This window comes from Centroberyx affinis, unplaced genomic scaffold (genome assembly GCF_046629955.1).
Source record: "Centroberyx affinis isolate AG114_WGS23_722 - 3 ecotype Tasmania unplaced genomic scaffold, CSIRO-AGI_Caff_v1 ptg001725l_1, whole genome shotgun sequence".
Classification (NCBI taxonomy): Eukaryota; Metazoa; Chordata; class Actinopteri; order Beryciformes; family Berycidae; genus Centroberyx; species Centroberyx affinis.
The window spans coordinates 199,449-222,506 of NW_027280132.1; the positions used below are offsets into that span (position 1 = coordinate 199,449).

The 23,058-nt window shown below is 39.8% G+C and overlaps 1 long non-coding RNA gene across 1 annotated transcript; it reads left to right on the forward strand.

Annotated features, from left to right (window-relative positions):
* Positions 1–4,010: 4,010 nt before the first annotated feature.
* LOC139651894 (uncharacterized) lies at positions 4,011–4,681 on the forward strand. Its single transcript, XR_011695731.1, has 3 exons — positions 4,011–4,133; positions 4,250–4,424; positions 4,551–4,681. It is a non-coding gene; the product is annotated as an uncharacterized lncRNA (long non-coding RNA).
* Positions 4,682–23,058: the final 18,377 nt, after the last annotated feature.

Genomic DNA, 23,058 nt, shown 5'->3' on the forward strand with positions numbered 1-23,058 from the left:
GGAAGCTCAAAACAAGAGTCAATAGCAACAGCAGAATAAGCTGTTTGGCATTGGCAGAGAAGATTTGGCAAATTTTTCATGAGCGCAACCCACATACTCAGCTGTGCTGCTCATCCCACAAATGCATGTTCCTTACAAATGGGGCACCATTTAAAAGGGAAATAAACAGGCTTTCCAACGGTATAAAATGTATTGCCAAGAAGCATTGTTACAACAGAGAAATAATCTACCAAACACAAATTTCCGAACTTTTTGTTCGATGTTTATATAACCTACTATATATACATATTTCCCCACGGCCATCCTTGCCTTCGTTTTTTGATCCCCATGATTTAGGTCAGTGCATCAGTATCATCAGTCATAGTGTTATGAGCCACGAGATGTGGATTTTATCTCCTCTGTGTGGTTAGGGACGTGGACAAGCTCGGTGTGGGGGGTATATGTTCCCATATGTGGTGACGTCAAGGTCTCGACTGAAAGAGAACGTTGGGGCTATAACATAGCCCTGGTTCTCTGAGGGAGAGAACGAGACGTCACCACAGTGGGCCTCGCTCTGTCCGGTGCCTCAGTGTGTTCTGGCCACCGCGAATTAAGGGTAAATGAGGTAATTTCCGCTGTCACATCATATATATATGCTCAGTTGACGAGGGATGATTGACAGCTCAATCAGCCATTCTGGCGTGGTTTAGAGGACTTTGGAGCAAAGCGCCTCAGGAAGGCGTATCCCATATGTGGTGACGTCTCGTTCTCTCCCTTAGAGAACCAGGGCTATGTCATAGCCCCAACGTTTCACTGACTTTACAAGTTTTAAACTTGAAAAGGATTCTTTTCCTTTCTGAAAGGATTTTATTCAAACAGCTGAAGATTTTTCTTCTGCAGGAGGACATTTTCTTGAGAAGATTCTGAAGTTGTTTTGGGAAAAAAATTCTTGATGTTTCTATTCTATTGCATGTGAAATTTGCTGAAATGCATTTCCTCTGTCAGAGAGACAAACTCCACAAACACACTGTATATAGAACTATGTTTATTCTTGCTGGTTTCACTGTACAGAAGGTGATTCTCACATGTGTCTAATGGACAATCCAGCCACAAATTAAGGAAAAACAGTCTTAATTTTCACTGTTATTATTACTCTTATTACTTACTTATACTATATATATATATAAACACTGTTTACTTTCTCTCTTTTTCTCTCACAGCGAGAAGGATCGACGCATCATCCACTGCCTGCTGCGCGAGAAACCCCAGGACATACTGTCTACCCACCTGGCCAGGGTCTGCATGAAGAGCAACACCAACATCTTACACCAGGGGTTCTCAACCTTTTCTACTTCAAGGCCCACCTATTCATACTTGTAACGGGCCAGGGACCATTAAAAAAAAAAAGAACCCAAATTATTTTGGCTAATCTATTCTATTCTAATAATCTAATCTAATAATCTATTCTAAGTGTATTAATGAACTACAACAACACCACTCCCTGTTATACAGGTGGGAGCCCTCGAATTAAATAAATACAATAAAAACAAATAGGTTCTTTAAAATTGTATGGGTGTGCCAGAAGCCAACATAAAACCATAAAAGCAGGGCATTCTCAGTCAAAAGGGATTTATTATACAAAAAAAAAAATTCAATAATTGCCACAGCAAACAAGGAAGTAACCCGTCTTTAGGTCTACTCAACAAGTTGCTCAACCAAGCATAATTCAAGAGTCGGGACCCCCGACAACGGACGTTAGTGTTTCCCACAGGCTGGACATGTTTTCTTTAGGGTTAATTACTTTAAATTGTCTTTACATTGTGTCCAACAGAACCCAACTGGTGGAATATGCAGTGAAGTCTCTGCACTGCACTCATGTTAACTTTATGAGTGTTGAGCAGCGTTAGAATTGTCCGATTGAAAAGTATCAAGTTACTCTTTACCGTTACAACATGTGCGAGTTCGGCGAAATTGTGGAATTTTATATTTTTTTACGAACGTTTTCAGAACAGGAGACGGACAGGTTGAGTACAGAGCTGCTGCATCGCCACATGACAGACATGACGTGATGCACACAGACGCATTACAGAGCGATTTAGATCCATTTCAATACATTGATTAACTGTTTATGTTGTGCCGGCCATGCCGATATTGTGGCGCTGTCACAGTTTATGTATTGGAAACAATGGCACGACAATCTACTGTTTTATTTAAGAATAAGAGCGTATCTACGTGGTCAGGGATGAGTCCAGTGCGCAGCCTGGTGACAGTCAGTCCATCCGCTGAAACACACGCAAAAAGTGAGCTTCAACTTGAAAACATTTCCCGGCCCACTAGACGGCGCTCACGGCCCACACATGGGCCGCGCCCAGTGGTTGAGAAACACCGTCTTACACTATAGTAGGGCAGAGTGTATTCTGCTCTCTGTGTTGCTCTTTGCAGCCTGTAGACTTATTAACATCTCTATAGTGTGACAACAGGCTCATTGACACACACACACACCCCCATACACACAGAGACTGCAGCTCTGTGTGTCTACACACAATAATCAGTAATAACAGTTATTAATCAGTAATAACCACAATAATAACTGATTTAGCCCTGCGTTATCAATTCACACTTCTTCTCTTCCTCTTTCATCACAGGTAGACAATGTCTCCAGGATGCTGAGGTACATCCAGCCGAGCGGGAATGAGGTGAGCATGGACTTTCTCCTGAAGAAACCCAAGACTTCCTTAACAGGCTGAAGGGAGTGCAGATGGGTCCATCCACCATCATAAACTACATAAAGAACATGATCTGGTTTGTCCAGTATTTCAAGACACGCCTGAATTTGGCTGCAGCGGACCCAGACTTCCACAGGAAGTGTCAGGCGTACATTGAGCTGCTCAACACCTTGAGGAAGCCAGTGGCAAAGGCTCTCAGCAAAGCCACATGCAAAAAAAGGTGAGTTGTTAATCTCCCTACTCTTTCTTTCCTTTAATGACTTCTCTCATGTGGATAGTACTTGGAAGGCTGCCAGGAAAAATCTCGAACTCCTCCTCATTGGTGTTTTGTTTTATCATATCATTCTAGGTACGACCACTTCATTAATGGCCAGCTGGCTCTCCATGACTGCCAGAGAGTCCTCCGCGAGTCAAAGAGGGACATGCTGGGCATCTACAAGAAGCTCCTTAAGCACCAGCATGTGGAAGAAGAGGAAAAGACGCTGTTCCGCTACTACTGCGAAGCCATCCTGATATCCTCATTTGGTACAAAGTATTGCATGTAGTCAGTAGAAAATATTGCATGTCCAGATTCAAACAGAACACGGTTACTTTGTTCATGTCATTAATTCCCACTGTGTCCTTCATTGTTTTCCAGGCATCAGAGTGGGTCAACCAGAAGCCCGTCAATGGACGAGTCTGTGTGGGAGTCAGCCATCATAAAACGGCCACAATGCAGATTGCGACATTTGCCCTCACCGAGGAGGAGGTTGCAGTAAGTTCTCTAACAGGCTGAAAAAACTCACCATGAATAACTGTAACACCAGAATCAGAATCAGTTCCTGCTTTGCCTTGCTGGTCCATTTCTTCACTGTTTTGACCAAAGGCTCCATCAATAATTTCTCAAGTATTAACTTCATTCATATCTTATCTCCACAGATGCTGGATGCATACTACCATGGGATCTGCCAAGGATGTATGCAGGACGGTGTAGATGATGAGGGCAAATTTATCTTGTCCAAATCCGGTGGACCAATTTCGAGCTCCACCAACGACCTCAGGCGTCTGCATGAACAGTAAGTATTAGCAGAATCCCATGTACTAACATGTTAATATGTACTGTACAGAGAAAGAAGCCAAGGATTACATTGATAGACTGGTTTTGTACTCTTTCTATAATATTATTCAAATAATATTATTTTCTGTAAAAAAAAAAAGAACTGAAAGAATTCAGGGTTGAGAGTGGGATTGTAATCTGAGATTTCTTCTTCATTGCAGCTACAAATTACCAAACATCACCAGCCAAGAGATCAGAAAAGTTGCAAAGGAGCAGAAAACTGCAGCGGCACACTACATGGCCCACTCTACAGCGGTGGCCAACGTCCACTACAGGATTAGGACCCTGGAGGGTATCGTGGCCACCGCCAACCTGTTCAACAGTTTCGGACGGTATGTGTCACCATCCAAAACACACAACATTCAACTATTCTCTCTCTCACAGCTGCTTCCAAGGTCAGTCCAGCTATTTGTCAGTGTTTAACCATGAAATCTTCTCCATCGTGCAGCTCTTCTTCTGATGAGTCGGGATGAGAGGAGTGGTCAGGGACAGAAGAGAGGCAGAGACACCGCTGAACAGGACGGCAGAGACGTTGCAGCGTTTCTCCAGCACTTCCCGGTGATAGCAACTGGCCAGCAGGTGGAGGGCTGTGCAGTATGGCAAGCGGGAGGAATACCTCTTGTGTAAGTGTAAATACTTTATTATGCAATGATTAAATTAAACGATTAACAACATTTCTATAAACAAAAGTAATGTAGAATTCACAAGTGTGGACAAGAATTTTAATTTAAATTTTCTCTCTTTGACAGCCCAAGGACAGCCCAAAGACACCCCCCAACTGTCCAGAAGGTCGCAAAGGTCATCAGGGATGAGGGGTGGACTGCCAACCATCCCCGTCCTGAGGACATCGTTACAAAGTGGAAACCAGCCAAGAGGGTGCAGGTTGAGAGTGATAAAAGAGTGTAAAAATGTCTTGTGAGCAGGAGAGCATTAATCCAGCAGTCAAACACTTAGATAATTATAAGCCTATAATGGACAAGCACACTAATGTCACCTTCTTTTGACCACAGGAGTTGTTGCCACCAAAGCCTTTGCCAAGGGCTCCATCATTTGTGATTATCATGGCAAGGTAATCACAGCAGCAGAGGGCAGGAGGATGATGGAGTCCATGCAGGATGAGATGGGCTACCTTTTTTTTTCAAGGCTGGTGGTCGCGATCTCTGCATCGACGCCCAGACGTTCCCCTGTGAGTGTCACCCATCTGAAGACACAATTGGCAGAAGGATGAACCATTCGCGGAAGAACGGCAATGCGAGGCCACTCCACTGCAAGATGAACTTCCCAGAAGGAGCGAGGGATGTCATCCTGTTCCAGGCCTCCAAAGACATTTCAATTAGCGAAGAGGTCCGGTTCGACTACGGAGTGAACCGGAAGTCTTTCCGGGGAGAAGGACTGGACCTCGAGTGGCTGGATGACTGACCAACATAGCAGCAGGTAAAGTTACACAGTCCTTTCATCAGTTTGACTAAGGTGTTGTGGCTTATTAGCATCTCTATAGTTTGAATGCAGGCCCATTAAGAGACACTTGTGTGTGTGTTTGTGTGCCAGAGTTGCCAGTGAGGGGCCCTGCAGGCCTCTTCTTTTCTTTCACTGCATCAATAAATTCATACTACTTCTCTTTATCTTTCATCACAGGTGGACAGTGTCTCCGGGATGCAGAATGAAGTCAGCACAGAAGAGGACAGCAGCAGCGCTTTTGATGAAGAATTCTGATGAAGCTGACCTGGTGCCGGCAAAAGAGGCCAATGTGAAGTGTCCGCAGGTGGTCATCTCTTTCTATGAAGAGAGATTCACTTGGCACTTTTTTCGCTGAGACGCTGGGCATGGATATCCCTGACGGACCAGAGATGTTAGACTGGGCACATCGCCTTGCTTCTCGGCCAGGCTTGGGTCCAAATGCTCCCCCTAGACCCATGATTGTAAAGGTACACCATTTCAGAGTGAAGCAGCACATCCTCCAGCTGGCCAGGGAGAAGGGCCCGCTCACCTTCCGTGGACACCCGGTGCACATTTTCCCGGATTTCACAACTGAAGTCGCTAAACGGAGAGCCTCCTTCAAGAACATCAAGCAGAAGCTCCGGGCTGCCCACATCAGATACGGTCTACTGTTTCCTGCTCGGCTACAGGTTTCGTTCGACAGCGGGAAGTATAGCTTTGTCACACCGGAGGAGGCAGAGAAATTCTACGTGGAGACCATAGCCCTGACACTCCTGGCAGGTCAAGCAGACGGCGCTAATGGGTGACTTTTCATCGACTCCCAGTTTCTGTTACATAACAGCCGCACAGGCTGACCATTTTGGACGGCTAAGGACATTTGGGACCCATGTTAAAATTATTCCTTTTTAAGTCGTAAGTATCCTACATGACTGAGTGTGGTGAGTCTGAATAGCATTTCGGTTCTGTTCTGTTTACAACCTATTTTTATTACAATATTTTTTCAAGACGTTTATAATTATATATTGTTACATGTGGAGCACTGGTTTAGTGCACACATTTTTTTTTTTTATTGATGTTTTTGCGTAAATCTTACAATATAGTACAGTCCTTACATGGTATAAACCATCACCATCATACAGATTTACATTATTTTTCTCAAAGAAAACAACATAAAAAACAAACCAAAACAAAACATTCATGCCACAAGTAAAAATGAAAATAAACAAATAAATAACAAAAAAATGTTTGTGAACCAACCGACCGACAGAGCGAGCTATAGAGCTGCTGGTCGCAGCTAAAAACAACGGTGGACACCGGTAAACTCCTGACGGAAGTCTCTGGAGCATGCCGCCGTCGATTACCGTAATTATCGTAATGCATTGCAGTAACAAAAAAACGGCTACCTAACGAACCCCAACAGAAGCAGATCAGAAAACAAGGAGGCTTCATACTAAAATATGAGCAAATATACTTGTCAAACAGAGGGAATTAGAAATAAAGGCCTGTCTCTAATATAAGCCTGCTTCCAATAAAGGCCTGGTCCCCTTTGCAGTTGAGGTAAATAAAGGCCCGGGCCAATATTAGAGGAAATACGGTATATCGTTTTCCCAACTCAATTTCAAACCTTTCAACTTGGGTGCATGAGCATCCCTAATAAAATCATAAAACCTTGAAGCACTCCCTCTTTTGTGCCAACCTCTATAAAATAATTCTTGAATCCCAGTTATAGGGTCAGGTGAAGTTTTAATCACTGCCGCTATACAGTGCCTAATCTGTAGGAAGCTCCAGAAATTTTTATTATTTAGACTATAATCATTCTTAATTTCCTCAAAAGGTCTTAACCCATCTTCCCCCGCTACATCCCCCAATACATGAATTCCTGATTTGACCCATTCCTCCCACATGAAGGTCCTCTTATCAATTTTCAGTTTTTTATTGTACCATATGGAGGCTCTTGGTGTGAGATACAGGTTAGCTCTAGTTAATTGATGTGACTGGTTCCAAGTTTCTCTAACAAAATACAGAAGAGGGTTCTTAAAAGGCACAGCTCTGCCTGATTGGGTTAGGAAAGCCTCTAGAGAAGAGGGGAACACCAATTCTTCCTCAATCCTGACCCAAACTGGTGCTTGTTCTGCAGAATGATTCATCTTAGATAGTTGGGAGAGTGAGAATGCATAGTGATACCAGTCTAATTTTGGCAGAGATAAACCACCAACCTTTTTCTTTGGCTGCATATAGTTTGGTATGGCTAAACAACGGCCTTTTTCCCGCCCACAGAAAATCACTAACTATTTTATTATATAACTTAAGCAACTGAAGCGGGAAAGTTAAGGGAAGCATATATAAGAGGTAGTTTAGCTTGGGAGCTATTATCATTTTCACTAAATTGATCTTACCAAGAAGTGAAATATTCATTTTGGCCCAATTCTGCATCATAGCTTTAATATGTTCAATTACTGGGGCAAGATTAGCTTGCATTATTTATTTCAATCCTGGAATTAACTTTATTCCTAAATAAGTCATATCTGAAGGCCTCCACCTAAATTGCCAGTCTTTCCTAATAGCTGGTGGGCAAAACCTAGATAGAGGCATAGCCTCTGACTTATTCCAATTTATTGTATATCCAGATATTTCTGAGAAGGACTCAGTGACTAAACCAATATTTAGAGCTGCCGTTTCAGGATTGCTGGAAACCAGCAAAATATCATCCGCATATAACAACAATTTGTGTTCCTCTTGCCCTGCCATTACCCCTTTGATATTTTGATATGCCCGTAATGCAATGGCTAGCGGTTCCAGAAACAAAGCAAACATTTGGGGAGAGAGTGGCGAGCCTTGTCTAGTACCCCGTCCTAAGTTAAAGGACGAAGACATTATCCCATTAGTCAGAACAGAGGCCAATGGATTTGTATATAACAATTTCACCCACCTAGTAAATGATGGTCCAAACCCAAAACGCTCTAAGGTGTGAAACAGAAAGGAATACTCAACTTTGTCGAATGCCTTTTCAGCATCCAACGAAAAGGCTACTATAGGCTCTACATCATTCCTAACTTTCCACATAATGTGTAACAGCCTACGGATGTTATCAGCTGAGTTCCTACCCTTCACAAATCCCACTTGGTCAGGGTGCACCAAAGTTGGTAGTACATCCTCAAGTCTATTTGCAAGAATTCTTGCTAGGATTTTTTCATCAATGTTAAGGAGGGATATGGGTCTATAATTCCCACAAAACTGGGGATCTCTACCTTTCTTCTGAAGTAATGTAATAGTGGCAGATCTCATGCTAGTTGGCAAGGGTAGCTTGCCAACTGTTATTCTGTAAAGAATCCTGATAAACCTTTAACAATCTTGGAGATAAATCCTCACTCAATCTCTTATAAAAATCTGGTGTAAACCCATCATCACCTGGAGCCTTTCCCACTTTAAGACTACGAATAGCAGATTGTATTTCTTCAATGGATATGTCCCCTTCCAACGACTCCATTTGTTGTTCAGATAGTGATGGTAATTCAATAGTAGAAAAAAACGCTTCTATTTTTTGTTGGTCTATTGTTGCTTGTGATGTATATAAATCCTGATAGAAGGTCCTGAAGACATTATTAATTTCTTTTTTGTCCGTAGTAATCATGTCATCTTTAGTATGAATTGAGGGTATGATATTTTGATTGTGTAACTGCTTCACCCTATTTGCTAATATTTTACCAGCCCTCTCCCCTTGTTCATAATATTTTTGTTTAGTACAAAACAATGCAAATTCAGCTTTCTTTTGAAATATATTGTTCATCTCATACTTGTATGTATTTAACTTATTCCATATTTTCCGGTCTGGTTGTTGACTATGTTGTTTCTCAAGCGTTTTAATCTCTTGATCTAACTCAATCAGTCTCTGATTCTCTGCTTTCTTTATGAGTGAACTATATTGTATGAGCCGACCTCTTACATAAGCTTTAAAAGCATCCCACATTATGCCGGTATCATCTATTGACCCCTCATTAAATTCCCAAAAGTCGCTAAACATAGATTTAATAGATGAACAAGATTCTTCACTATTTAACATTGAGTTGTTAAAGCGCCATTTTAGTGATCGCTGCCCATCCACTTTGGATGATATAACCAACACAACTAGTGCATGATCAGATAATACAGTGTTGCCTATCATACTATCAATTATTTGACTCACCAGCGTACTTGAGACCAAAAAATAATCTATTCTGGAGTATGTGGAATGAGGAATAGAATAAAAAGTATATTCCTTTCCCTGAGGATGTAATATCCTCCAGATATCCACTAGACCCAGCTCGTCCGACAATACATCTATCACTATATTTCCTTTATTATTGATAATGCTAGGCTGAGAAGATATATCCAACAATGTGTCTCTGACTTGGTTAAAGTCTCCACCTATAATTATGTTACTATTCCCTATTTTCCTAATAACATCACAAACCTTGTGAAAGAAGTCTGAGGATGTTATGTTAGGTGCATAAATAGTAGCAACAGTGATTCTCTGACCCTCCATACTTGCATCTAGCACAACCCACCTCCCCTCCTGATGAGAAAAACTAGCATGTACTTTGAAGTCTATGTTCTTTTTTATTAAGATAATTACTCCCCTCTTCCTTGAAGAAAATGTGCTATAATAAATTTGACCCACCCAATCCCTCTTCAGTTTGGATTTGTCATCATTTAAATGTGTTTCTTGGATTAGAGCGATATCTGTCTTGTTTTGCTTCGAATACGTCATAAGATTGTTTTTCCTTTTAATAACATGATGGCAGCCATCTATATTCCAAGATATTATTTTAAACAAACCCATTAACCTTGATATCTAAATGCTCTATACGTATGTGAATCAATAGACAAGGCATCATTAACCATGATCTATCCATTATAGTCTTATGCATGGGACCATACACTGTAATTGGTACTGTCAAGGAAGATACTATAGAACAATGAACTCTACAAACACACAATTGGCAGAATACCCAATCGAACACAGAACCTAACTTCTTATCCGTAACACTTGAAGGCCCCAGCGATGGCTCCCTCCAGCCCCGTCAGCACCTCATCCCATACCACGATGGAGGGCCTGATGTAACGACCGTTCCCCACCATATATCAAAAATAGTGACCGTTGTATCTGAGTCCTTTACCCAGGTCTTTCTTGAACATATTAACAATCGATAAAAACAAGTAATAGTTTATATCAAGGATATTTATGACACTTAAGAATAAGGTTGTCAGTCCTCCGTGTCCTCCAATGCGCAGCGCTCCCTGCAGCCGGTGTGTCCCCCGTCACTCCCATACCGATGAGAAACTTCTTCACCTCCGCGGGGCTGGATGTGTTTTTGGTTTTCAGGATTGTGTTTGTTTAGTTTTTATGTTATTGAACATAAAAACAAACAAAAAAAACATTGGTATTGTGCTTCTTTGCATTTTCTTTGTCTTTTAACATCTTGGGACCATGTTGGAAATAAGTGTTTTCACTTGAACATTTTTTTGTTTTTTGTCTGCTAATCCATAAATAAAATCAATCAATCAATCAATCAATCAATCAATCAATCATTTAATCAATCAATCAATCAATCAATCAATCAAAAGGATACTGTTCAGACCAGAACATGTGACTATCAGGTCCAGCTGATAATGACTTGTGCAAGCGTGTGTCCTCAATGCTTTGTGCTGTCGTCTTGCTTTGAAAAAAGGAGTTTGTGATGCATAGATTCATTAGATATGGGCAAAGTTCTAGGAGTGTCCATATTCATTTTTTTTTCTAATGCTAAAATGACCTAGGCAGGTTGGTCATGAGTTGTTGTCTGACAGAGCCCTGCCATTGTAAGCAACTACACAGAGATATTCTAAGTGTGGTGTGACTCTAGCAATCTTTGACCCCAGGTCAGTGGGAAACCATCAGCCATAAGGTATTAAACTAACTAACTTTTTATGTGTGCTGTACGGCACAAACGCAGACGTGCACTAGCTACAGCTCTCGCATATGCTACAGTCAGTTGACTTACTATGTTTTATATTGTGTAAGTCAAGTGTCTGAGTGAGAAGCGTTTAGGTTCAAACTTGTGAAGTATAGTGCACTGTTTTTATGGTCTTGGTCTTTGAATGTGTACTGTAGCTGAGATAATTTTGAGTTGTGGTATGTGCAAAACTTGAGTGCAAGACAAATTTCTTCTTGGGACAATAAACTCTGCCATACGGTATCAACAAGCCAAACTGGGTGCAACCAGGCCATATGTGATCTAACTTCTAGGTTGCTCCGCGTGATGCCTGAGGGTGACATTCTAACACCAATAAATTAAAAAAAAAAAAAAAGTTTTAATTTGTCTTACAGTTTGGTTAAATATTGTCATTTACATTTATACAACTACTATTATCTTTATTAATAATGAATAACAATACCTTTCTTAAAGATAAATGAGAAAAAAATGATAATAAATGAATGGATGACTGAGTGAGTAAATGAATGACAGATCAGCACACTAGCTGCCATGGGAAAACAGTTATTAATATGTTATTTTGATATTATTAACTTTTTCATCCCATCTTTTCACTGTGTGGCATTCCAAACAAGTGGGAATTAGGAAGTCCCACTTTTGAGCCAGAAAATTCTTATGAATAGGCTTCAACTTCTTTGTTAGCGATACAGATTTCTTTTATTTTTTTGTTCAAATCAAATCAAATATTTTCAATACTGCGATGGGTCTTTAGCTCGATTGTAGTTTGATCTTCTTGCTGTCTTGCGGTTATGTATCTGTGGGAGTAAGCATAAATTCAAGTTGGAGTTCTCCCATTTCCGGGGTCTTTTGAACGCAGCATATCCTGCTTGACGCAAGCGCGAAGAAAGGCGCCCAAAAGACTGAAATCAGAGGTGGAGGGATTGTCAACTGCAAACGTAAAGTCACGGTAAGTTTTAAATGAAATGATAAATCTGTCTTTCTGCTGGCAATTGGTATAATTAGCTATTCTCAGTTGGAGCCTACGTTGCATGTTATGCCGTGATATTAGAGTTAGCTAATGATGAGTCAACAAATCGTTAGCTAGCGAACACATTCGTTTGCTAACATTATTTGAAGAGAAATTATATTAGCAGTTCAAGGGGAATTCTTGCCATCCCTGGCATTTCAGGGAAGATGTTTCAAAAATAAATGTTTCTGCAGAGAATTTGGCTGAATGAAACTTGCTAGCTACCTTTAGCATCAAGAAGCTTGAAGCTAGCTAGCTTGAAGCAGAGCAAGAGCACGTGGTTTGCATGCCTCGTGATAATTATGTCGGGTTACAACGTGAAAACATTCAGGGTGGTCATCATTTAGCACCTCCGTTGAAAGCATATAGGGGAAACTGCATAATAGCAAAAATATCCTGTTACCGGTTCAGGACTTATTCCTCTGTGTATTTTAAATTGGATTTTTATTATCCCCTAGGAATTATAAAATTGCTTGTCCTACATAATGTTTTTGTCATGTAATGTTTTGTGTCATGATGTTTTAGACCTTAACAGTCAGTGTGCATACTAATGTTACAGAAATTTGCTGGTGGGCATAAAATAGGCTACAGAGTGGCAAGTGCACTATCACCATTAAATTAAGCTGCTTCCATGTAATACATTTGCTGCTATACTATATGAAGTAGGCCTATCAATGTTAAATGTTGGTTCTTCTTTATTTTTCATAGTATCTGGCTGTTGACAACATATACAGGTTGGCTAATTCTCAAAGAGTAATTACTAGTGTAATTGCTGTGTCATGGAGAGGGAAAAGTGGAATATCACTCGCAGCAATTTAAGGAAAAGGGCTGTTAAAAGAGTCAACCAGTTGTTTGAATCTTTGAATGATGAGGATAATAGTGTTGAGGATAATACTGAAGAGGACTATAGTGTTGAACATGGTGCAGTCGCTTCAGGCTCTGATTTGCCACCAAACTGTGGATCAGAGAGTAATGGGGAAAGTGAATTTACTAGTGACGAGGATAGCCATGTTGATGAAAGGGGGGATTTTCCTAAAGATGATTTAGCGAGTTGTTTGAGAGACTGGGCAACACGTTTTGGTGTTTCACTGATCGCTTTGTCTGCCCTTTTGTCTATACTGAAAACCCATCACCCCTCTTTGCCAAAAGATGCAAGAACATTACTCAAAACACGGACTTGCCATAGTGTTGCTTCCTTGGCGGGTGGATCATTCCATTATTTTGGTATACAGAATATGTTCAGCCGAATATTTCAGAAGCTTGCATCAGTTGTCCCGAGTCATCACAGTTTCAAATTACAATTAAACGTTGATGGTCTTCCAATTTTTAAAAGTTCAGCTGTACAGTTCTGGCCAATTTTGGGAATGCTCCAGGGGTATACTAGAAAACCTGTGCTGATTGCTCTTTTCTGTGGGAACTCAAAGCCTCAGTCATTGTCAGAATATCTGAAGGATCTGGTCTGTGAGTTGAAATCCATGAGCAGTGGATTTGTTGCTAATGGTAAGACCTTCTTTTTTTATTTTATTTTTATTAATGAAATTAGTGAAATTACACAACTACAAACTAGATGGAACAGGACAAGTAAGGTGCAAAACAAAGCAAACAGACAAAAAAAAAAAAAAAAAAACCCTACAAAACAAAACAGATAGCAGTTTACATCAGTTTTTGAGTTTGAGAAGAGAGTAGGTGTGTGTGTGTGTGTGTGTGTGTGTGTGTGAGAGAGTGAGTCTGTGTGAGTGCGTGCGTGCAGGTGTGCGTGGGGGTGTTTGGAGGAAAGATAGATGGGTATGACGTTAGTGTTATGATGTAGTAATAAAAATATGAAATCATTGTACAATATGATACAGTTCAACAAAACAAACGTAATAGGAGTGTGCTATAACACTGCATAGGATAATATGATAATATGATGATATGATATATGAATATAATACAGTATAGTAATACAATAACAAATCAGTTTGATATAAAGCATGAAATAGGGGACCACAAACAGTGTGATAATAATAATAATAATAATAATAATAATAATAGTAATAATAATAATAATCGCTAATAATAGTCACCATCATAGTAATAAAAAGAGGAAGGGGAAGAGGAAGCAAACGAAGAAGAGAGAAAAAAAAAATAAAAAAAAAAAAAATGAATAAATAATAATAATGAGAAGAAGAAAAAAAAAAGGCATAGAGAGGGGGGGGGGGGCGGTGCCAGATTGGGGAATCGGAGAGGGGAGCGAGAGGCCCCCCCACCAAGCCCCAAGCAGAACAGCCAGAGGCCCCAGCTGCAGGAGACAGGCGAAGTGGGGAGCGAAGGGCACTCCCCGAACTCCCAAACGCCCCGTCCCTCCTTCCCTTTCCCTTTTGTCTCCTCCACTTTCCTCTTTCACCACCAATGTTTCTTTTTTATTTTTCATTCATTTTTCTGTACAGTCTGTACTTTGGGGGGAGGCAATCTGTGTTTTTTATTTTTTATTTTTTATTTTTTTTTTTATTTTTTTTTTTTTTGTTTGTTTTTGAGGGCGAGAGGGAGAGAGAGGGGAAGGGCTCCTTCAGCCCCACGCCCGCCCACCCCCGCCAGAGGCCCCCCCCATATCAGCAGAGGGCCCAACACGGAGCCACCGCTCACCCCTACCTCAACCCCACCCAGACCACCCCCACCATCATTAAGCAAGAGAAAAAGAAAAAATAAATAAATAAGATAGACAACTAAAAAAGAGGGTAGATGACAAAATAAATAACATTAAGTGAGAACAATATTTAGCTATAGTAGTAGAGCTGCAATGATAATGATAATTATGATAATTAAATATACTTATTGACTAATAATAATAATGATATTATTAATAATAATAATACATAATGTTGATATAGTTAGTACAATAATAACAGTAATATATCATACTATCAAATATAACACCATACAATGACCACCATATTATCAGTATTATAATTGGGAAAGCAGAAAAATAAGTAAGTAAAATAAAATACAAAATAAATAAATAAATAAATAGTGAGTAATAATGATATAAAATTACAACCACAGTGACAATGATAATAATGATGATAATCCTTAAAAAAAAAAAAAGAAAGGTGTTGGGTGTTTGTGTATGAGGGGATTGGTTCTCAGGCAGAACAGCTACAGTTGGTGAAATAAACACAGGGGACAGGTTAGGTCTGCAGGAAGTTGATGAGTAGAGACCAGATGGAGAGGGGTTCTATTACTGGGTGTTGGGTGAAGTGTTCCATGGAGATGTGGTCAATGAGTAGATTTTTCCACTGTGCTATACTGATGTTGTTCTTGGATTTCCAGTTCATGAGGATTGTTTTCTTGGCGATAGTTAGGGCTATGAGAATTAATTTGTTGTTGGGGAATGTCAGGTTTATTGTTGAGGTGTCGCCAAGTAAGCAGAGAGATGAAGATAGGGGGATGTGGCAGCCCAAGAAGTTTGTCATTGACTTTGTGACCTCATACCAGAATTGTTGAACAGGTGTGCAGTACCAGATGGCGTGGATATAAATGTCCGGTTTCTTTTGAGTGCAGTTAGTACAAATTTCAGATGCGAATCCCATTTTAAACATTTTTTGTCCTGTGTAGTGTGTCCTGTGAAGAATCTTGTATTGTATTAACTGTAGATTTGCATTTTTCGTCATGAGATAAATGTTTTGGCAGATTTGGTTCCAGAAGTTGGCATCAGGAACAATTGATAAGTCCTTTTCCCATTTTGTTGTCGGTAAGGAGAGCGTTTTATCTGAATATGAAATGATTCTGTATATTTTGGAGAGAAGTTTTTTTGATGAATGGATATTGATTAAATCTGAACATGAAGGTGGAAGGCTCAGGTTAGTAGTTTTAATGTGGAATGCTGCTTGGATTGAGGATTTGAGTTGTAAGTATTCAAGAAATTGATCGCTCCTGATTAGGGTTGCAAAATTCCGGGAATTTTCAAAGTTGGAAACTTTCCATGGGAATTAACAGGAATTTATGGGAATTAACGGGAATTTATGGGAATAAACGGGAATAAACCAGGAATTTACGAAATTGAAGGTGTGCTCTTAATAGGGAACTTAAATATAGTTGGGGAAAATATATTTTAGCGTAATCCTGACTAAAACAACCAGATATCATGCAAGTACAGTTGAATATCTATGCTATTCCTCAATCACATGCACACATAGCACACTGCTTACTGCAGGGCTATTGAGACCACGCCCCCTACATGCACTGTGCATTCCTGTGCATTTTTGTTAATTTTTGAATGGGTTGGGTCGGGGGGATGAGTAATATTTAACTCAACATTCATGTTTTTGTTCTTCAATGAAAGAATTGATTGTTCAATAAAATATTTAACACTTGATAAAGTTCTACTTACAAATAAATCTGTTTTAATTGTATTATTTTGGATGGATGTCTGCTTATAACAAAACAAATATTTATGCTTGGATATGATACCTTTCCATTAAATTACCCTCAATTCCCAGTTAATTCCCATAAATTCCCATTAATTCCCATAAATTCCCATAAATTCCCATAATTCCCATGGAAAGTTTCCAATTTGGAATATTTCCAAAATTCCCCAGCTTAACTTCCCATGGAAATTTACCGGAAACTTTCCGGAAATTTACCGGAAACTATCCGGAAATTTACCGGAAACTTTCCGGAAATTTACCGGAAATTTTCCACCCCTTTGCAACCCTACTCCTGATGCCAAACTCCTGGACCAGGTGAGTGAATGAAACCAGTGTGTTGTTCTGAATGATGTGCTGTAAGTGAGTGATCCCTTTATTTGACCATGAGTGGAGGTGAAGTGTTTTTTTGTTGCTGAGAAAGTCAGGATTGTTCCAGATCGGAGTAAACTTAGATGGGCCTAATGTGGAATTTGTGGCTTTATGAAATTTCCACCAGGCTGTCAGAGTTGCTGATACTGTTATTACTTTGAAACATTGGTGGTGTTTAATTGAATGATTAAGAAATGGCAGGTCTGAGGTGGAGATGTTTTTGCACAATGTCTGTTCTATATCTAGCCATGTATTGTCTGATTGATGGGGATGGATCCATTTGTATATGTACTGTAACTGATTTGCGAGGTAATAATGAAAACTAGAAAAGGTTAAATTTTCTGAAGAAAATTTGTGTGCTTGCTTCAGCAAGAGGAGGCTGAAGACAGTTGAATTTCATTACAAAGAGTTTAAATGTCTGTACATTTTGAGTATTTCTATCTGGTGTTTGAAGTAGTAGCTGAAGTTATAGTTGTAGAACTATCAGTAGAAAGAGTAAAAGAGTGAAAGTGTTTGAATTAGAGCTGAAGTTATAGTTGTAGCAGTATCTGTAGAAAGAGTAAAAGAGTGAAAGTGTTTGAAGTAGTAGCTGAAGTTATAGTTGTAGAACTATCAGTAGAAAGAGTGAGAGTGAAAGTGTTTGAATTAGAGCTGAAGTTATAGTTGTAGCAGTATCTGTAGAAAGAGTAAAAGAGTGAAAGTGTTTGAAGTAGTAGCTGAACTTATAGTTGTAGCAGTATCTGTAGAAAGAGTAAAAGAGTGAAAGTGTTTGAAGTAGTAGCTGAAGTTATAGTTGTAGTACTATCAGTAGAAAGAGTAAAAGAGTGAAAGCCAGCGTAAGTCTATAAAACAGCTAGAGTGGAGTAGAGAGACTGCTGACTGTAGTAGCTGCAGCAGTAGGAGTAGTACTACAGCACTAGAAGTTTCACTGTTTGAAGTATAGTTCAAATGTGTAACTGAACAGTAGTAGGAACGCTACTAGTATTAGAAGTAGTAGTAGTTGTAGTAGTAGAAGTAGTAGAAGTAGCAGTAGAAGTAGTAGCAATATTAGAAGTAGTTGTGGTAGCAGTAGCAGTAGCTGCAGTAGTAGTAGTTGTAGTAGTAGTACAGTACTAGAAGTTATAATAATGGATCTTATTAAGTGTACATGAGCTCTTTATCTAAAATAGTTTAGGTGTTGTCAATATAATGTAACATACAGAATGTTTCAAATTGTCAACCTGAATTGACATGTAATGAAATGGAAGTCATGCTGTATTTCAAAATAATGTATTTCTCAATTTATACAGGAATAAAAGAGAAATCATGGGTATTACATTAGAACATAGACTACTCGACAAACATTAAATGTGTCTTCAGATTCCTGATGAAACATAAATCTGGTATTGATAATGCTCTATAGTCTAAAATCTGATAAAGTACATATTAAAATATACCGTGTATTGGTATATATTTGATCAAATGTACATTTATAATAAATTGGTCTCAGTATTGACAATACATATTACAGACATGAGATGAGAATATAAAACAATCTAAAAAAAAACAAAAAACTATAAGGGCGATGGGGTAACCTATCAGGCCTTACAGTGTTTCCACCTGCCTGTAGGCCCCCCATCAAATCAGGGAAACAATTAAACATCAAAATAAAAATACATAAACAAAACCAAAATCATAAGTGCGATGAGGCAACCAATTAGGCCTCAAAGCCTGCTTGTGGGCCTCCCATCAATTCAGGGAAACAATTAAACATCAAAACAAAAACACAAAAAAATCAGAGACCATAAACAAAACCAAAATCAAACTCTGGAATGAAGGAAAGAAACAAGGAAGAAAAGCTATGTTCTTTTCTTCCCTTTGTTTCTTTCCTTCATTCCAGAAGGAAGAGGGAAAAAGGGAAGGAAGGAATGACCTACAGCTGTTGGCTTCAACATTTTTCCTGAGAGCTTTGTGTGACAATAAGGGCAGAACACAAATCGTTTTCATGAATTCAAAATTGAAGATACAATTCTGAAAATTATGGCACTTTATGTACACAATTATTAATCTTTGGAAAATAACTTTTACTAATAAAAGTCTAAATATTCAGAAAATGTAGTTGTTGCAGGAGTTCAAGCAGGGGAAGTAGTTGAATTAGTAGTTGCGCTACTGTAGTAGTGTTGTAGTACTAGTGCTAGGGGGCAGTAGAAGCAGTAGTAGAAGTACTACTAGAAGCTGAAAAGGTTAAAGGTTTTTAAGTAGATGTAGGCCTTGCCGCCTAATAAGAGAAAAACAATAATTGTTTCAACACAAAACACATTAAATTAAGGAAGTAAGATGTCAAAAAATAAAAAGAAACAAAATAAATAACAAAATCCATTGGAAGAGTGGAAGGTGTTTCCCCACTCATCGGAGAGGCTTCTCCAGCTGTACTGAATGGTGGAGAATTCCCTGGCATTTAACCTGTGTGGGTGATTCACACCATGAACATGAGAGTCTTTCGAGTCGCATGAGTGGAGGTGTGAATAAGTCTGAAACTGCTGGAAAGATGTTGAAACTTGGCATTGGCACTATGGTCCTCCAGATGCTATGACAGCGTTGTATGTAGCGGTGATGTTGCACTCCTCCCCTCTGTTTAGTGAGGGTCGTTCCAGTTTGATGTATATGGCCTCCTTAACAACAGCCTCTTTCTCTGTCTAACATTATGATCCTCAAAGCTGTGTTTCTTCTCCTGTAGGTGAGTGAAAACCACTGAGTCTTGACCTGAGGTGTTTGAACTTCTGTGTTGCGCCATGTGTTAGTTGAGTGGCTGTTTAGGCTCGCAGACGCACACGTCTTTACACTCCTCACTGCCCTTGACAGCATAGACAATGTTGCAGTGTTGGTGTCTGGTAAAAATCCACCGTAACTTCTCAGAAATCGCGTGGTAATCCGTTTTCCTTGTTGGTCTGATGTTCTTTCTGGATCTAGTTTTTTCGATGAAACCACAGGTTTTCAAAGCCTGTTTGATGGGATTTTGTTTCCTTGGACTCCGTACTTGTAGACACAGTCTCTGTCCGGTGGTGTAAGGTCCGGATTGCTCCCAGCTTGTGTTCCAGTGGATGGTGTGAATCAAAAAGGAGGTACCCACAGAGGTTTCATGCCAGGGAATTCCTCAGCATAAAGTAGAACTGAAGAAGTATCTCGGATGAGTAGTGAAATTTTGTTTCTTTGTTGTTTTTTTGACATCTTACTACCTGGACCACTAAAAGGAATCTACACAGACATAAGGAAGTAACATGCTGTTTCAAGGGACTTTAAATTTAAAGGTTATTTAGAGGTTATAAATGGGCCCTAGATTCCCTCAAATACTCAAGTACTGTGCAAAAGTCTTAGGCACATGTAAAAAACAAAACATAAGCGAAGATGCTTTCAAAAATGATGAAATGAAAAGTTTCTAAATATCCAAAAATGTACTATAGCAGTGTACTGACACTAATGCAGAAAACAAATAAACATCACCAACAAAATTTACATTAAAAAAATCAAGGGTGCCTAAGAGTTTTGCACAGTACTGTATCTATTCTATCTATTTTTTTACTTTGTATAAAAACTATAACAAATCTACCAGCCACCCCACCACCCCCTCCCCCGCCCCCCAGCCATCACCACCACCGCACCCCTTGTTATTTTCAAAATCCCTCATCTCCTCTGCTAAGTAAAAGTTAACTGCATCCTAAAAAGTCAAGATCAAAATACAGAAACATCCTTTTCATTGTTCTCATTTTGTCCATATATGCTATATTCTACTGTTGCTGTTCATGACACTGTCCAGAGTGAAGATGCGCAGTGCTGCAGTTAGACGACCTTTGACATTTCCTGTAGAGATTTAACTTCCTCTCTTCTCTGTGCAGTATTTGGTGCCTGAATGGTGCCAGTAGTGGAACGGAGCCCTTAAAAATGAAACGGGGAGAAACGTAAAATATGTAATTCCAGTAGATATCCAGTAGCTCCAAATTGAAAAGTGTACACAAACAATAATCTCAAGAGAGTTCTGTTTGTTGGTCAGTGAATACAATCTTATTGTTGAGAAATGATACAGATCCTTACCTTTAGGTTTGGTGTGGAGAGAAGCTTATCGCTGCACTGAGGAGATGATGCCTTTCTGTGATCCAGCATTGATGGGAGCATGATGTGTCACATTAGGTCCACTGATGACAGGTCTGCAGCAGTTGACTTTCTTGCAGCAATTTGCATGAGCACTTAAAAAAGCAGCCTTTGCTTACTAGTTGTTGCCTTCTACTGCTCCGTGTAGCGCTGGGTGTCCAGAAGGTGATGTGGAAAGAGGAGGTCGGTGGTAGTTCTGGAAAGAAAAAAACAGTTGTCATACAGTGTAGAGTAACAATAATGTGTAAAAAGAAGTATGTGTGTATGTATGTAGTATGTAAAGTAGTATTGGTTAGTGAAGTTCTATGTAAAATAATATTTAGTAATCAAATACCTTATGGACTGCTGCAAGGCACGAAACCAGTTTCTCTCCACCATCATTTCAGCCTGAACATTTGTGCAGGGCTGCACAACATCTCCTGCAGGACCTTCAGAGGTGTTTACTGTCCTCCTCTCTGTGCAGTCCTGAGTGTCTGGTTTCAACCTCTCTGGATGGTGTCTGGATGGTGAAGTGGAGAGATGACATTGGAGGAACCCTGCAGGAAGACATTAATGTTAATATGATATAGTCTTGGCTGTAAAAAACAAAGTCAAGTCTAACAATGTCACGCAGACAATAGCATTAGTGCAAATAATCAACAACAACTATGTGTGAAAAGTAATATTTAAACATTCAATACCTTTTGGACTGTGAGGAAGAGCTTAGCACTGTGCTGGAGTCCACCATTGATGGGAAGGTGGTGGTGCATCCACTGGTCTGTGGCAACATGCTGTCTTGGTTGTCATGAGCTGATCCAGCACCTCACAGCACACAAGGGCTGGAGGAGGGGAGGGGCCACCATCAGTAATAACCTCTGGCAAGTGGCCAGAGGCGGAGGTTGAAATTTTCCAAATGAGTTGATAGGTTGATTAAGGGGTGGGGTGGTGGAACGGTGGGGTGGGCGGTAAAGTAAGGGAGACACAGAAGAGCTGTGTCTCCCTTCCACCCAAATTTTCCAAATGAGTTGATAGGTTGGTTATGTTGACCAATTAATATAGGGCTTGTGATATTAGGCTCCAAAAATTAGATTATCAAATAAGTTACCAAATGCAAAGTCTGCTATCATAAGTTGAACAACAATAATGTAACCATTAATACAAGATATGTAACATTACGCTCCAATAATTAGGTTATCAAATACAAAGTCACCAAATGCAAGGTCTGCTATTATAAGTTCAACAACAACAATGTAACCATTAATGCAACATGTGTGATATTACGCTCTGATCATGTCATGTTTGAAGACAAAACGCAGAAGGTTGGATCATGATAGCTGTGGTACGTTTGCAGAACACCTGACTGCAGGCATCGCTCTGGTCTGGAAATGAAAATGTGATCCAGCAGGGTCTGCTTCTCAGTGGTGGCAGTGTTGATGAGTTGTGTGTATCCTCTCGATTGAAACAGCTCAAAGATGGGCTTCCTTTCTTTTGATAACAGATCCTCATTGAAGTCTCCACAGACAATGATCGGGTGGTGATCTATGATGTCCAAACAATCCAGTAGGCTGCGCAGGTTAGACAGGAATTGCAGCAGGCTGTACTTTGGAGGTTTGTAGACTACAGCAATCAGTGCACTCACTGGGGCCTCAATTTTGACGACAACATACTCCAGGTCAGTCACATTGTGCATATACTGTATGGCCTGAGCTTCACAGTGGTTTTTCATGTAGACAGCAACTCCTCCACCGTTTTTGTCAGAAATCTGAGAAGAGTTTGTGTACGAGGCGTGTCTGTTGCGTTTGAACATGTTGTAGCCTTCCAGTTGGAGACTGTCATCAACAAAAGAGCCTGAAAGCCATGTTTCCGTAAAACACAAAATATCTGCAAGTCTCAACTCATGATGACTTTTGATAAACTGAATGTGACACTGTAATCCCTCTGTGTTGTGATGAATGATTTTTAG